General features: G+C 45.4%; 1 protein-coding gene across 2 annotated transcripts in view; it reads right to left on the bottom strand.

Moving 5' to 3' along the window:
- The window catches only part of TMC5 (transmembrane channel like 5), a 52,437-nt gene extending 50,883 nt beyond the window's left edge, over positions 1-1,554 (bottom strand). For both annotated transcript variants that reach the window (XR_004345875.1, XM_032605913.1), the window contains exon 1: positions 1,420-1,554. The gene's annotated coding sequence lies outside the window, so the exon portion shown is untranslated. The remainder of the gene's footprint in view (positions 1-1,419) is intronic.
- Between the last annotated feature and the right edge of the window lie 14,018 nt (positions 1,555-15,572).

Raw genomic sequence — 15,572 nt, 5'->3', positions numbered from 1 at the left:
AGTTGTGCTGCGGTATGTGGGATCCTCCCAGACCAGGGATCGAACCCGTGGCCCCTGCATTGGCAGGCGGATTACAAACCACTGCGTCACCAGGGAAGTCCCTCTCCTCTCATTTTAAGGCCTTTCCTCTGATCAGACAATTTGTAAGTCTCTACTACAGGAGAAAATTCTGCCTGTCCTTTGGAAATCCACTATTTTGCATTTATTGGGGATGCAAATACAGGAAATGTTGGTAGCAGTAACTATGGTCCCCAGTTCTTCCTGTGAATTATAGAAATAGGACTTTCTTCTCTTTTATTAAATGCCACCCCACCCAGATTCAAATGCCATAGAAAGTGGAACTTGTTTGTTTGGGCTTGCAAAAACCCGGAAATCTTACCCAGTCTCTTATTTCTTTCCCTACGAATAGAGTGTCTTTCCTAGAAATGACCCTGTCTAATGATTAGCATTTCATCAGCATGAGTTTGTCTCTGGGAACATTGAACCTTAGGCTGCTGGAAATAACCTAAGCAGTAATATAGTCCAATCTCCTGTTACTCCATTCCAGGAGCTCTTGTCAAACGTGATACATCATGTGATTACCTCACCCAGCCTCTGAGGAGAGGACTCTTCCTGGCAAAATAGGACTCTAAACCCTACCGCTTGACATCCAAGCTCCTTTTCCCCTTTTCAGTGCAGAAGGAATCTAGTCAAACAACAACAGTAACTAATGATAAGCATAAAGACAGCACCATTTGTTGAGAGCTTAACTGAGCACCAGGCACCAGCTATACCCTTCACATGCATTAGCAATTGAATCCCCAAGCAAATTTATGGACAGGTATTATTATCTCTACTTTATGATGATTACATTGAGGCCCAGAGAGGGTAAGTAATTTGTCCAAGGTCACACAGTTAAACAGACAGAATGGAATTCAAACTCTTCCCTGTCTGCCTGAACTTTAATCATCATCATCATCATCATTGCTATCAGAGGAAGAAGAGAAGGATGAGGAGGAAGAGGAGGATGAGATAACGTTTACTGAGTGCTGACAGTGCACCATATTTTCTGATTACCCCTGATAGCCTCTCGTGGGTCTGGGAGCTCTTAGCACACTACTTATCCTACAGACAAGCAATCTGAAGCCAGAAAGGTCCAACTCACCCAGAGTCTCACGGTGAGGACCTGGGAAGCCCAGATTCCAGCTCAAACAGACAGCTCTAGAGCCTTCTCTTATGGCTAACACTCATTTGCCTCCCACTTCCCCAGAGTCATTCTTTCCTCTAACAAATATTTATTGTGCATTTATTCTGTACATAGCATCTGGTGCTAAGCAACAGGACAGCCCCAGTTTGGGCCTCCTCCCACGACTCATTCCCTAGGGTTCCCCATCATTTGTGTGAGCCCCCCCAACACTCCTTCAAAGCGTCCTCTCTTACCTGCTTCCCATCCTGTAGGAATGCACTGGCATTTCCTCTCCACTCTGCAGAGACAATGGGTCCTCTTTTCTTACTAAGCCATAAGGCTCATCTTTTTCTGCCTTAAACACAGCCCTGCTTGCTCTCTTGGTCATGCCTCTGGGCTCCCAAGGAGGGGATGTTTACCAGCTCGTGGCAATTTTATGCCACCCTGGTTATCATCTCTCCCCCTGTCTGCCAATGAATAACTGGGTCTCACCCATTAAATGCAGATCAGTCCTTGACCCACAACTTCATGGCTGCACCATGGCCTCTTTGTGCTGGGTTTGGGGGGGAAAAAAGCCCTAACTCAGGGCTCACATCGTTTATTTATTTATTGCCGAACCTCAGCCCCACCCTCTCATCAATGTTCTTTCAGCATTAGTGTAATAAAAAGATCAAAGTTCTTGCTAAAGGTTATCTTACTTCTTGGACAACATAAGGAAGTTAGTAAGGTTGGGTTTTTCCCCCCACCCCAGAGAGCTTAGCTTTTCATTTTTACAACATAGCCATTCTGGACTGAATGCTCCACTAGACACCCTCAGACACCCGCCACTTTGTCCTGCAGATTCAGCCCCTCGGGCGATATTCAGACTTTACAGGTTTAACTGCATAATTATGATGGCCTGTCTTGCAGGGACAAAGGATAGTGTGGAACCAGCCCACACTCAAGGCTGACTTGAATCAAATCCTGACTCCAGCACTTTATGATTCTACCCCCCTGAACCAAGTCTATCCCTCTGAATCTCAATTTCCCCCGTCTTACCTGAAAAATGGGGACAATATACTCAACCTCCTGAAAAGTGCTGGTTAGACCTGAATGGGTTAACCTCTGAGAAAGGTTGGACCATTTTAATGGTCAGGTTATTAACGGCTACCTAAGGTTCGCTAATCCTCCAGGAAACGGTCATGTCTAGGAGCGAGAGTATTCATATGGAAAAAAAGACAGAAGTAGATGATCCAGGGCTGGAATTTTTACAAATGCCAAAACAAACAAGTTTCCTATGGCATCTGACTCTGGATGGATAGCATTTAAAAGAAAAAAAAAACTTTCCTATTCTATAATTCACATGAAGAATTGGGGGACCATAGTTACTGGTCCCAACATTTGATGTGTTATTAATGGGCCCCCAATAAATACAAAATAGCGGCTCTCCAAAGGCAAGGAAACTCTTTTCCTGTTTATTTTATTTAAAAAAAATTTTTGGCTGTGTTGGGTCTTCGTTGCTGCACAAGGGCTTTCTCTAGTTGTGGTGAGCAGGGCCTACTCTTTGTTGCAGAGGCGCATGGGCTTCAGTAGTTGCGGCACGTGGGCTCAGTAGTTGTGGCTCACGGACTCTAGAGCGCAGGCTCATTAGTTGTGGCTCACAGGCTTAGTTGCTCCGCGGCATGTGGGATCTTCCCGGATCAGGGATCGAACCTGTATCCCCTACATTGGCAGGTGGATCCTTAACTGCTGTGCCACCAGGGAAGTCCATTTTCTCCTGTTTAGACAGAGACTTGCTTTACAAATTGTCTGATCGAGGAAAAAGAGAGGAGATAGGTGGTGATCCCCAGGAAGACGTCACTCCTGGGGCGAGATGACAGTACCTGGCAGCATGTGACTCAGGGGTCCTGCCTGCCAGGCAGTAGGGAGCTGATCCAAGTTGGAGTCCAAGGCAAAAGGACAGATGAGTAATTCTTTTGTAAGTATAAGTCAGGGTGTCTCAATCCCAGCACTATGGACATTTGGGTCAGATCATTCTCTGTCGTGGGGTCTTTTCTGGGTATTGTAGGATGTTTAGCAGCTTCCCTGGCTTCTATTCAGTGAATGCCAGTAGGACACTCATCACTACCCCCGCAAGCTGAGAATGAGTAAATGTCCCCGGGGGGCAAAACTGCCCCTGGTTGAGAGACGCTACTGTGAAGGCTGTGATGCTGCATGGATTGGGGATGGCATCTCCCAATTCCCCACTGCATAAGACAAGGAAAGGAGTGTCTCATCATCTTCCTCTAATAAACTTTTCTCCTCCTCAGTTTCCCCACTTCTAGAAACTCTACCATATTTTTACATCTTGTGGTTTATAAGACATATATTCTGCCCTACAAAATGTAATTATATGTTTCTTGCTTTGTCTGCAGGCAGACTGTAAATTGACACTCGTGGTTGCTTCTGGAGTGAGGAACTGGGTGGCTGGGGATAGATATGGAGGGAGAGATTTTTCAATATTTGCTTAGATGTCTTTTGGATTTTATACCGTGTGGAAGTACAACATTCATAAAACATATTAAAATTTGCAAATTTTCTGCTGTGAATGGCACACGATTTGTAAGGTACGATCCCATTTTTTTTAAGACCAGTAAAAATGACCTATATGAATTTAGCATATGCAGTGGGAGGGAGAGAAACCTAGAGAAACGTACATGAAACTCTGAACAATGATTATCACTAGGGGATGAAATCACAGAGAGTTTCTCACCTCCTATGCAAATATTTTCAGGGGGCATAAATTTTTAAAATTATGTATTTTTTGTTATGTATTACATTTGTTATCAGATAAAACGACAGGAAGAGTAAAAGAAAAAGAACTATTTCCAAAGCCTCTAGGAAACACCTAGAGTTTTGTAAGAGAGAGAGAGGGAGAACCTTCTGGAAGGAGCAGATACTGGGACCCAAGCCACAGGAAGCAGGGATTCCAGAAAGAGGCAGATGAGGGAATTGGACATGGAAAGAGGAGGCATGAATTAAGATGATGGCAGTGGAAATGGAAATAAATGGGCAGTTTTGAGAAGAAAGGATAGCTCTGTGTCATCAGGCTGTTTATTAATCTCCCTCAGTTTCCTTGGCTATAAAATGGAGACAATTATAACTATATAAGTAACTAATGTTTATTATTACATTGTTCTTATCATCATATATATGTTGATTATATTTAATCCTCATGGCAGCCCTGTGAGTTATGTATATTACAATCATCCCATTTTACGGATGAATCATTTGAAGTACAGAGAGGTTAAGTAACTTTGCCCAAGTTCACAGAGCTAGGAAGTGGCAGAGGTAGGACTGGAACCCAGGCAATCTGGCTTTGGAGCCCAGGTTCCATAGATGACCAGAGCTGGGGCTTAGCACAATGCCTGGCACAGAACAAGCGGAACAAATGTTAACGACTCATTATACCAGAAGGCTAAGATCCCTACCCCCACCAAGTGCACACATCAAAGGATGGAGTTCCCCAAGCAGACAGCACGGTGCTCTTCCCGTCATATGCCAGCTTTACTGTCCCCAGAAACTGCCCTGAAGCACCTAAGGGTCGCACTTGTCCTATCAGAATACAAAAACTCTTCAAGGATTTGACAGGTGGAGATCCCAGAATGAGACTCTCTACATGAGAAGGGGTTTGAGGAAAGGACACTTTAGTTAATCCTCCTTGGAGAGTTTTACCTGCACATCAACAGATCCTAAGGCAAGGAATAGAAAAGAGCATCACACATTCATAATACGAACAAGGGCTGCCATTTATCATGTGCCAGACACTGTGCCAAATGCTTTCGAGACAGTTCTGATTATCCTTCTAACAACACTTGTGAGCTCCTATTATTGTGCCCATTCCACAGATGAGGGAACTGAGGCTCGCAGAGCGATTTGCCGAAGTCCCAGAGCTGGGAATTACTTTCAAGATGATATCTGAATGCAGGTCTAATTAGAATAACCACCACATAATTGTTCTTGCTTCCTGAAATCCTCCTCCCAAAAGCCCATCTGCTGCAATGGGTAATCAACTGAAGCAGAGAGGACTCAGGGCCTCCTCTGAATAACAGAAGGGTAGCAGGTCCTCAAGACAGCCTCCTTGTACACTAGATGGAGACCAGGATGTCAAGTGACGACCCTCCCTCTGCACTGAGCATGGGGGCTTCTCAGGAATATTCCAGAGGGCAAACAGGGGCCTGGTTCTGTGGACTGCACAGAAGGCAGGAAAGCTCCTTGGTCACCTCCTCCCCGCTTCCCCCACTTCCCCTCTCCATAATCAGACACGCCTGCTGTGCCATCCCCTCCACTTTCTAGTGGGCAGACATAGCATTTACTGTAGCCGAGGTTTATTGAGTACCTGCTAAGTGTCAGGCACTGCTCTGAGAGCTTTATCTTTATTTAAACCAGACAAAAGCTATATGGGGTAGGTACTGTCACTATCCCTATTTTATGAATAAGGAAACTGAGACACAGAAGAGTTAAATAACTTGCCACACTACCCCTATTGGAAAGTGATGGTAGCTGGATCGGGCATCAGAACTACACAGACTTTATGATCAAACAGACCTGGATTCAAATATTGACTCCTCTACCAGCCACCGGTGTGACATCTCCCAAGTTACCTAACCTCTCTGAACCTCAGTCTCCTCGTCAGTAGTACGGGAGTAGCAAGGATTGTTGTAAAGGATAAAAAGAAATATGTGTTCCTTACTCATTTGACAAATATTTATTTAGCATCTACTATGTGCCAGGCACTAGGGATGTATCTGCAAACAAAACAGGGGGAAAAAAATCCTACACTTGTGGCATGCACACTTTAGCAGGGAGGCACTTACATATTAGCTCAGTTAATCCTCACAATAACCCCAAAGGTTAGGCACTATCAATATTATACCCGGGCTTCCCTGGTGGCGCAGTGATTGAGAGCCCGCCTACCAATGCAGGGGACGTGGGTTCGAGCCCTGGTCCGGGAAGATCCCACATGCCGTGGAGCAACTAGGCCCGTGTACCACAACTACTGAGCCCAAGTGCTACAGTTACTGAAGCTCGCATGCCTAGAGCCCGTGCTCCGCAACAAGAGAAGCCACTGCAGTGAGAGGCCCGCGCAACGCAAAGAAGAGTAGCCCCCCACTCGCCGTAACTAGAGAAAGCTTGCGTGCAGCAACGAAGACCCAACTCAGCCAAAAATAAATAAATTTTTAAAAATATTATACCCACTTCCCAGATAGGGAGAAGGGGTCTCAGAAGCAGTTTATCCCCACCCCTTCTTCATCCTTCTAGGAAGTAGCAGAACCTGGATTAGACGTTAAAGTCCAGTCTCTGGAGTTCGACTTCCTGGTTTCAAATCCAGCTATTTCCATCTAATTGCTGTGGGCAAGTTACTAAATCCGTCTGAGCCCGAATCTCCTCATGGGAAAATGGGACCAGGAGACCCTATCTCACGAGATTATCCCAAGGGGAAATAAACCAAGTCTAACATTTAGGAAGCACTTCTTGGGTTCCCAGCACACAAAAGGCTCACAGAAACCCTAGGAGGGACGTCCTATTTTTAACAGAGTTGGAAACTGGCTCTCAGAGAGGGTAAGTAATTTAACTAAAGGCGCACAGCGCATAAACGGTGTGATTCCACAGCCCGCTCTCTGACCCCCATCGCGGCGCGAAGAGAAGCTCTCCGGTCCGGCAAGGTTGAGTGAGCGCCAGATAACTGGATGCGATTATCCTTTCCTTCCTTCAGCTGCAGGGGAGGGCTGCCCGAGGTGGCAGCTGGCGCGCACCCCTGGGAAACTTTCCTAGCGCGGAGGTCCGCGCGCGGCTGCCTGGAGCTGGAGCCACTGTCTCGATACCCCCACCCCCCGATTCCCGCCCCCGAATGGTTCTCCCCCCCATTTCTTGCTCGCTCCCCACTCCCCGCCAAGGCTGCCACCCGGGGCCACCCTGCTGCAGACCCGCGTTGGGGACACGCCCCGCTGGGGCGCCTTGTTCTGCCCATCGACCCCCTCTCGGAGTCAGCGAGGGGGCTCCTCCACGTGGCCCAACTCGGCGGATACCTGGCAAGGCAGCCCCAGGGCCCGCCCCGCGTCCTGGCGAGGCCACCTCACCTCCCACCGAAGTTCGCGTCCCCTGCGCCTGGCACTCCGGCCGCCGCCCGGTTGGCTCACCCGCGAGGAGCGTCGGCGACACTGGGCCTGGCAGCAGGTAGACTGCGCGTCCCTGCACCCGCGCTGGACTTCCTGCCTGGAGGGCCGATTGCTTTCTTTGTGGAATCGAGCCAGGTTCTTGCGAGTGCTGAGTTGGCACACCTGTTGGCATCCGAGACCTCTATTCATTAACCTCGAGTCTGCATTCATTCTTTGCTTCCATTGATCAAACCATACAGAGCGCCCACCAGATGCTGCACAACGGCTTGGGTGCTGCGGGCACCCAGGGGACCCGGAGGGCGCGCGGACTAGGGCTGCGCTCTCCAGAACGTTGGCCACTAGCCATGTGTGGTTATTGAGGGCTTGAAATTGTGGCTCCAAAGACTGAGATGTGTTTAACAATTAGGACCAAAAAGAGTTTTTAAAAAAAACTCATTAACAAGTGTTAAATTGAATGTTAAAATGATAATATTTTGGATATAGTTTTTAAAATGAAATTATTATTAATCTCACCTGTTTCTCCTTTTCTAAAACACAGTTACTAGAACATTTATGCGGTATGATGTGTCTCCTTTCATATTTCTATTGGGTGGTGCTGACCTTGGGCAGGAACCCATAGGGTGTTCCCAAATAACCTCTCCCAGTTCTCCGTTCTAGAATTTATTCAGCCTTTTCTTATTTCCTCCGGGAAACAGTTGGGGAAAACCTACTGTGTACCAAGCACGAAGCTTGTGTTTGTTCACAAACTCGGGAGCTTCCCGGGTGAAATCCGAAACTGGTCCTGGTACACAGAGGGCAAGAAGAGGCCAGAGAAACAAGCAGATCACTCCAGATTGGTAGGTGGCAAGTCTAACAAGAAAGAGAACCTACCTACGAGGCTCGTCTTGGGTGCTGCAAGATCTCCGCCAGGAACCTCTGATGAATGCCCAGTACCCAGGATAGAGCCTGGCATGTCATAGGAATTTGGTATTCACTGAATGAACACAGTCACTGGAGCTGAGAGTGAGACAGGAGAAGGAAATAAACCAGCCCACAAATTCAATGAGGACCCTGCAGCCCATGGCTGTTTCCTCACCGTCATCATCTTCAATTCTGTCAGCATGCCCCTTACATGTGTGTACATCGCTTTACAGTTTGCAAAGCACTTTCACACCCTTTATCACATTTGATACCTACACAACCCCATGAGAGGGATATTAGGGGACTGAAGAGTCACACTACCCCCAGGCCCCAGTTTCTTTTTTTCTTTATTTTTAGTTGATGTATAGTTGCTGTACAATATTACATAAGTTACAGGTGTACAATAGAGTGATTCACAATTTTTAAAGGTTATACTTCATTTATAGTTATTATAAAATATTGGCTATATTCCCCGTGTTGTACAATAGATCCTTGAGGCTTATTTTATACCTAATAGTTTGTACCTCTTGCCCCCCTACCCCTATCTTTCCCCTCATCACTCCCCTCTCACCACTTCCCTCTCTCCACTGGTAACCACTAGTTTGTTCTCTACATCTGTGAGTCTTCTTCTGTATTATATTCACTAGCTTGTTGTATTTTTTAGGTTCCACATATAAGTGATATCATACAGTATTTGTCTTTCTCTGTCTGACTTACTTCACTTAGCATAATGCCCTCCAAGTCTATCCACGTTGCCGCCAATGGCAAAATTTCATTCTTTTTTATGGCTGAGTAGTATTCCATTGGGTGTATATGTGTATATATATCTCACATCTTTATCCATTATCTGTTGATGGACACTTAGGTTGCTTCTATATCTTGGCAATTATAAATAATGCTGCTATGAACACTGGGGTACATGTATCTTTTCAAATTAGTGTTTTTGCTTTTGAGATATATACCCAGGAGTGGAATTGTCCAGACCCCAATTTCTGATGGAAAAATAAATAAAACCAGGGGATTTGCCCAGGACCAATTTACTGTGGTAAAAGAACTATAATTCAACTACATCTTCTGACTCTGATAAAGGTGTCTTTATCTCAAGCAGAAATGCTGTGTGTGCAGTGGTTAGACATGCAAGCTATGGAGTTTGGATAGAAAAGACTTTGAAACTTGCCTCCACCACTCCCTAGCTGTATGACATTGGGAAAGTCGCTAACCCTCTCTGTGCCTCCATTTTCTCAATCGTCAAATGGGCTAATAATAGTACCTACCTCACAGGGTTGTTCTGCGGGTTGAACTGAGATGAGATCTGGAATGTTACCATTAGCCAGTTTTTTTAAAATGTAAGCATGTTACTTTTTTGAGTTGCCCCCAACTGTGCCCAGATTTCTTCAGCTAACCTGATGGGGAGGGACTGGAAAGTATGACACCATCTATTTTAAAGGTGGTGAAACTAAGGCTTCTGGTCACAAAAGGGATTTGACTCAATGCTTTGGGAAGAGTAGCTGTGAAACTTCCATAGGAACCAGAAGGCAGGCTCCCCAGGGGCAAAGCAGAGCCGTTGCCACCCCCTGGAGCACACATTATATCCAAGACATGATTTTATTCTGCCATCTCCCGAGAGGATGGTGTTTACACACTGCAAGGATGCTTGCAAATGAATACAAACGTAGCCCCGGAGCCTCCAGAAGCAGGGACTGCGCTCAGCCCAAAGGCTGCGATCCGCTCACACCCGCTCACCTGCGCCCCCTTGTGGGAAGTCCCTGCAGTCTGTCCAGAAGGTGCTGCGTCCGGAAAGGGAACCAATCTATATACTAAGTACCTCGGGCTGGGAGCCCACCCGGCACTTGACGTCATGTATGACCTCATTTAACGTCTCCATGAGGTAGCTTTACAAATATGGAGACTGAGGGATAGAAAGTAATACAAATAAAGAAAAACGAAACTTGCCCAAAGACACACCACTATCAAACATCAGAGCCAGCGTCCGACTCCTTGGAGCTTGCAGACTTTCCCCAATTTCGCATTGTAGCCTTGAAATGGAGTCAAGCCAAGTGACTTATTTGGGGGTCAAACTTTATCGCAATTCCATTATTCCATCCCACATGGAATCACAAATTACGAAAATATCCCCTCAACACCTAGGAAAAAATCCCCCAATGATCAAGCCCTGGGGAGTAGGATGGGACTGGAGGCCGACTGACTTCTAAGTGCACTGACATAACAGGCATGATTCCCAAGATAAACTGTTCCACCAGTTTCTAAACCACTGGCTTACATATACACTAGAATCCCATTTATTAAATATCAGCATAACATGTCTGTAAGTTAAGGTAAAGTGGTCAGAAGAACATAAGCTTAAAAGTGGTTACTGCTGGAGAGGGAAATAGAATAGAGTATTAAGAGGGATGTTAGTTTTTATTCTTGTTTCTGTGTCATTGGAAACAAGCATATTTATACATATTTCTGAAAAGTTGAACAAGCATTATTATTTTCATAAATTCAAAAGACAATTAAAATTATTTTAAAAGGCAATATTAAGCTGAAAATCCACGTGATTCTGAGGGGCATCCTGGATTAAAGATAAAAAATTATCTTAAAAATGGTAATGAGGGAACTTCCCTGGTGGTCCAGTGGGTAAGACTCTGCGCTCCCAATGCAGGGGGCCCGGGCTGGATCCCTGGTTGGGGAACTAGATCCCGCAGGCATGCCACAACTAAGACCCAGCGCAGCCTAAATAAATATTTTTTAAAAATTTAAAATTAAAAAAAAAAAATTTTAATGGTAATGAAACGTAGCAGGACCCTATGGTCCTTGCCCCCCATGTCCCCATTCTGCCTTTTGTCTGTGGAAAAACTTTAGCCAAAGAATAAGCTTAATCAGGGAAGTGAGAAAATGCAGAAGCAAAGAAAAGCAATCATACAGGACAAAACAATAATAGTTTGGTCAATAAGCAAAGTCATGGACCTTTAGTTCCTTCTCAAGGGCTTTAGATAATATTCTGAGCCTTACCCTGTGAGCTGTCCTGTAGATACTGGAACCTCCACCGGGTAGAAGAAGTTAACTTGACCAGTCCATGATGACCAGACTGTAGCCATGACATAAGCTGCCATGATTCTGAGAATTGGCCTCAAAGAAATGGGAACAAACCGACCCTGGAACTGAAGATTAATTGTACCTAGAACAATCAAGATGACGCTGGTCAGACCACCGAGGACCAATTTCAAGATGGCTGTCAGAGCTGGCTGTGCTCTTTCTGCATGGAGCCCCCTCCCTCCATCTATAAAAGCTCTTGCCCACTGATTCTCAGCAAGGGGGAGTCAGCCTTTGGACAGGAGTCCACCTTCTCCCCCAAACCCCCGGTTGCCAGCATCCAAAACAAAGCAAACTTTCCTTTCCACCAACCTTGCCTCTTTATTGGGTTTTGAGTGGGGAGCAGCTGGACCCACTTTCGGTTACAATAACAGTGAAGTAGCTGAAGAAAGTGAAACTGCTTCCCTCTGGGCCAATAATAACAAAAGGTAACATTTATGAGCCCTTACAGTATACAGAGCGTTGGTCTGGAATCCTTTCCGTGTGGTAATGCATTTAGTCCCCGCGACAACCCTGTGAGGTAGGTGCTGTGATAGCCAGCCTCCACGATGGCCATCAATGATCCTGCGGTGCTCACGTCCCTGTGTGTTCTCCTCCAGCTCTGAACAGGGCCGATTTATGAGACCAGTAAAATGTCGTGGAAATGACAGTATGTTACCTCAGTGGCGAAGTCATAAGAGACCTTTTATTCTCTCTTGTATCACCCGCTCTGGGAGAAGCCAGCTAGCATGTCGTAAGGACACTCAAGCAGCCCTATAGAGAGGCCCACCTGGGGAGGAACTGCATTTATTTTCAAGCCTCTTTATTATCCTTTAATCTTTAATTTGTCCGATTTGTGTTCATTCAAGACATTGGCATTTTGTTGTTGTTGTTGTTGTTGTTTTGCCGTACGTGGGCCTCTCACTGCTGTGGCCTCTCCCGTTGTGGAGCACAGGCTCCGGACGCGCAGGCTCAGTGGCCATGGCTCATGGGCCCAGCCGCTCCGCGGCATGTGGGATCTTCCCAGACCGGGGCACGAACCCGCATCCCCTGCATCGGCAGGCGGACTCTAAACCACTGTGCCACCAGGGAAGCCCCACACATACATTTTTACTAAAATAGGATTATATCCTATATATTCTTTATATTTTTTGTATTCTGTTTCAATTTTTTTTCACTTTAACAAATGTGAAAATTTTTTTCATGTCATTATGTGAGTTCTTTTAAAACATCGTTGTTAAGGATTAGTTAGCATTCCATTCAATGGATAATTTATCCAACTGACCTCTTATTGTTGGACATTCTTTTTTTGTTGGTTTGTTTTATACACACACACACACACACACACACACACACATATTGGCTGCACCGTGTGGTTTTGGGTTCTTAGTTCTCCAACCAGATATTGAACCTGGGCCCTTGGCATTGAAAGCACAGAGTCCTAACCACTGGACTGCCAGGGAATTCCTTGTTTTATATTTGAAATAGGATCATCAAAAACACACAGTGGTTGACTATGTGCACTCTGGGTTCAGACTTCCTGAGATCCACGCTCAACTCTGTCACTTCTCTACAGAACCTTGGAGAGGATATTTAACTCTCTGGAGCTCATTTTTCTCATCTGTGAAATGGGGTTATGGTAGTCCCTACCTCACTGGACTATTGTAAGGATTAAATGGATTAATCCACATAAAGTACATACAATGGTGTCCAGCCTTCAGAAAGTAGTCACTCAATGTGGCTTCACTGTCATCATTGCCACCATCATTAGTTTCACTGTAACTCTTTGTGCCTATGTGTTACATTTTCCTAAGGTAAATTCCTAAAAATAAAGTGACCAGGCTAACAGATAGGATTTTTTTTTAATTAATTAATTAATTATTTTTTTGGCTGCTTTGGGTCCTTGTTGCTACACGCGAGCTTTCTCTAGTTGCGGCGAGTGGGGGGGCTACTCCTTGTTGCGGTGCGCGGGCTTCTTACTGCGGTGGCTTCTCTTTGCTGTGGAGCACAGGTTCCAGGCACGCGGGCTCAGTAATTGTGGCTCACAGGCTCTAGAGCACAGGCTCAGTAGCTGTGGTGCATGGGCTTAGTTGCTCCGTGGCATGTGGGATCTTCCTGGACCAGGGCTCGAACCCGTGTCCCCTGCACTGGCAGGCGGATTCTCAACCACTGAGCCATCAGGGAAGTCCCCAGATAGGATTTTTGATATTCTATGATAATCTGATCAGCAATGGAGATTCATTATTATAATTCTTACAAGCTAGTGAGTTGACTTTTCCTGCAGGGACCCGTGTGAGTGATCTGTGTGTCCTGGAGACACATGAGATCATGTTCTTCCACGTTAGCCTGGCATCTGTCTTATTAGACACGGATGTTCATGAACAGCACCAAGGTTGTTCACTCTGGAATTCTACATTCACCACCCCAGAATGTCTTCAAGATCCCACAGGAAGGAAAAGAAGGAGCAATGCAAATGGTAGTGGGATTGTGGAAGCTCTGTTCCCAGCATGTCCTAGAGACAGTGACCTCAGACGAAAGCACAGTCAGCGTGAGAGAGCCTGCAGCCCAGGGAAACTTCTCTGCTCCATGCCAGGATTTCCCATCTCTTCTAGGAGAAGGAGGTGAGGTAAGTGAAAAGAGGAGTCAAGGCAGAACTGGTTTAATGCAATCACCCCTCTTTTATGAACATTTGTATTATTTGTTATTGAAGAAGAGCTAGAGCAGACAATGTTGGCTGGACCACCCAGTAGTCATTCCTAACCCTATTCTATAAGCTAGAGAACCAGATCCTCACTTCCCCAACCCTCCTAGCAGCTAAGGGTGGTCATAATGCCAAATTCTGCTGGCTTTGTCTTTTATCCCTCTTTAGTACCTTCAACATGGATGTAATGTCTGGAGATGTGGCAGCCATCTTGCGGCCATGAAGACAAAAAGCCAACATGCTATGGATGGCAAAGCGGAAAGACAGAACCTAAGTCCTTGATGGCATTGATGAGCTGCCAAACTCATCTTGAGATATCTTACTAAATAAATAAAAATGCCCTTAAGGGTTAAGCTGGGCATTCTGTTACTTACAAATGAAAGCATTCCTGATACAAGCGCCTTAGAATAATTTACACCCATTTTTATTTTTTTATTAAAAAAATTTTTTTGCAATTACTGAACACTCTTTTCTTACAAAGAAGAAAAAAACAAATCCCTGACTCAAACCTGTGCAACAACACTTCAAAACTTACTGCTCTGTTCCGGCCTCTCTTAGAGGAAGACACCTGGTAGGACCAAGGCTTAGCAACCCACAGAAAATGCTTCCCTCTTCTGTCCATGGTAATACTTGCACCCACAGCTGTCTCCTCCTCATGAGGTGATATATGTGGGAAAATTCTACAGTCCTGCATGAAAAGGTCTCCCAAACTTGATTTAAAATGAGGCTGGTGTCACACTTAATAACAGATTTGGAAATTACTCAGAAAAGTACAGGTAGAGAGACAGAGCAACAACGAAGATCTGCTGGCTCCACCAGCTACCGCCGGTCATTTTCTGCCACCTGTACTGGTGGAAAGCTGGGACATAGTGTGAGAAGGAACAAGCAGACTCAGAGACGAGCCAAAATGAGAAAAGGGGAGAGAGAACCATCTTCCTGGTTTCCCTCCAGTCCTCGGTTTCCATCCTTTCTGAGGCTCAGCTGTGTCTTACCCAGCATCCTTCTAATAAATTCTCATTACCCCTTAAGAGAATCAGACTGGGTTATCGCTGCTGACAAATAAAAGAGCTGTGATCTTTACAATCAGCAGGTGTCAGAACTTTGGTGTAAGTCAGGGAACATGTCAGAAGGTGAGGAAAATATTTTGCTAAAGGCTTTTTTTAGGCAAATCAGCCAAATGAGTAAAGAAAAGCAAACAAACCAACAGCAAACTCAAACTCTCCATGAAAATTCAGAGTAGCAAAGGCATTGGCTAATTCTCTGGCTATAAATGAACTAAAATGATGAGCTTTATTTGCACGCATCTCTGGTATATAAAATGCCCTCTTTTTTGTCCCATTTTGCAACCCCATAGTTATGTCTTACACAGCCACAGCTACTATATTAATATTTATTTAGACATTTGCAGTTTACAAAGCATTTCTGTTGTAGATCACTTGTGGAATGACAGGTATTGGGGGTGGAAAGAAGGGGAAAGGCAATAGGATGCACCGGGACAACCTACATTAAGAACGTGGTCAATGGGGCCAGGAATTTACTCTTTTTTTTTTGGCTGCATTGGGTCTTTGTTGTTGTGCGCAGGCTTTCTCTAGTT

This window comes from Phocoena sinus, chromosome 15 (assembly GCF_008692025.1).
Source record: "Phocoena sinus isolate mPhoSin1 chromosome 15, mPhoSin1.pri, whole genome shotgun sequence".
Taxonomy (NCBI): Eukaryota; Metazoa; Chordata; class Mammalia; order Artiodactyla; family Phocoenidae; genus Phocoena; species Phocoena sinus.
This window is presented reverse-complemented; position numbering and strand designations above follow the sequence as displayed.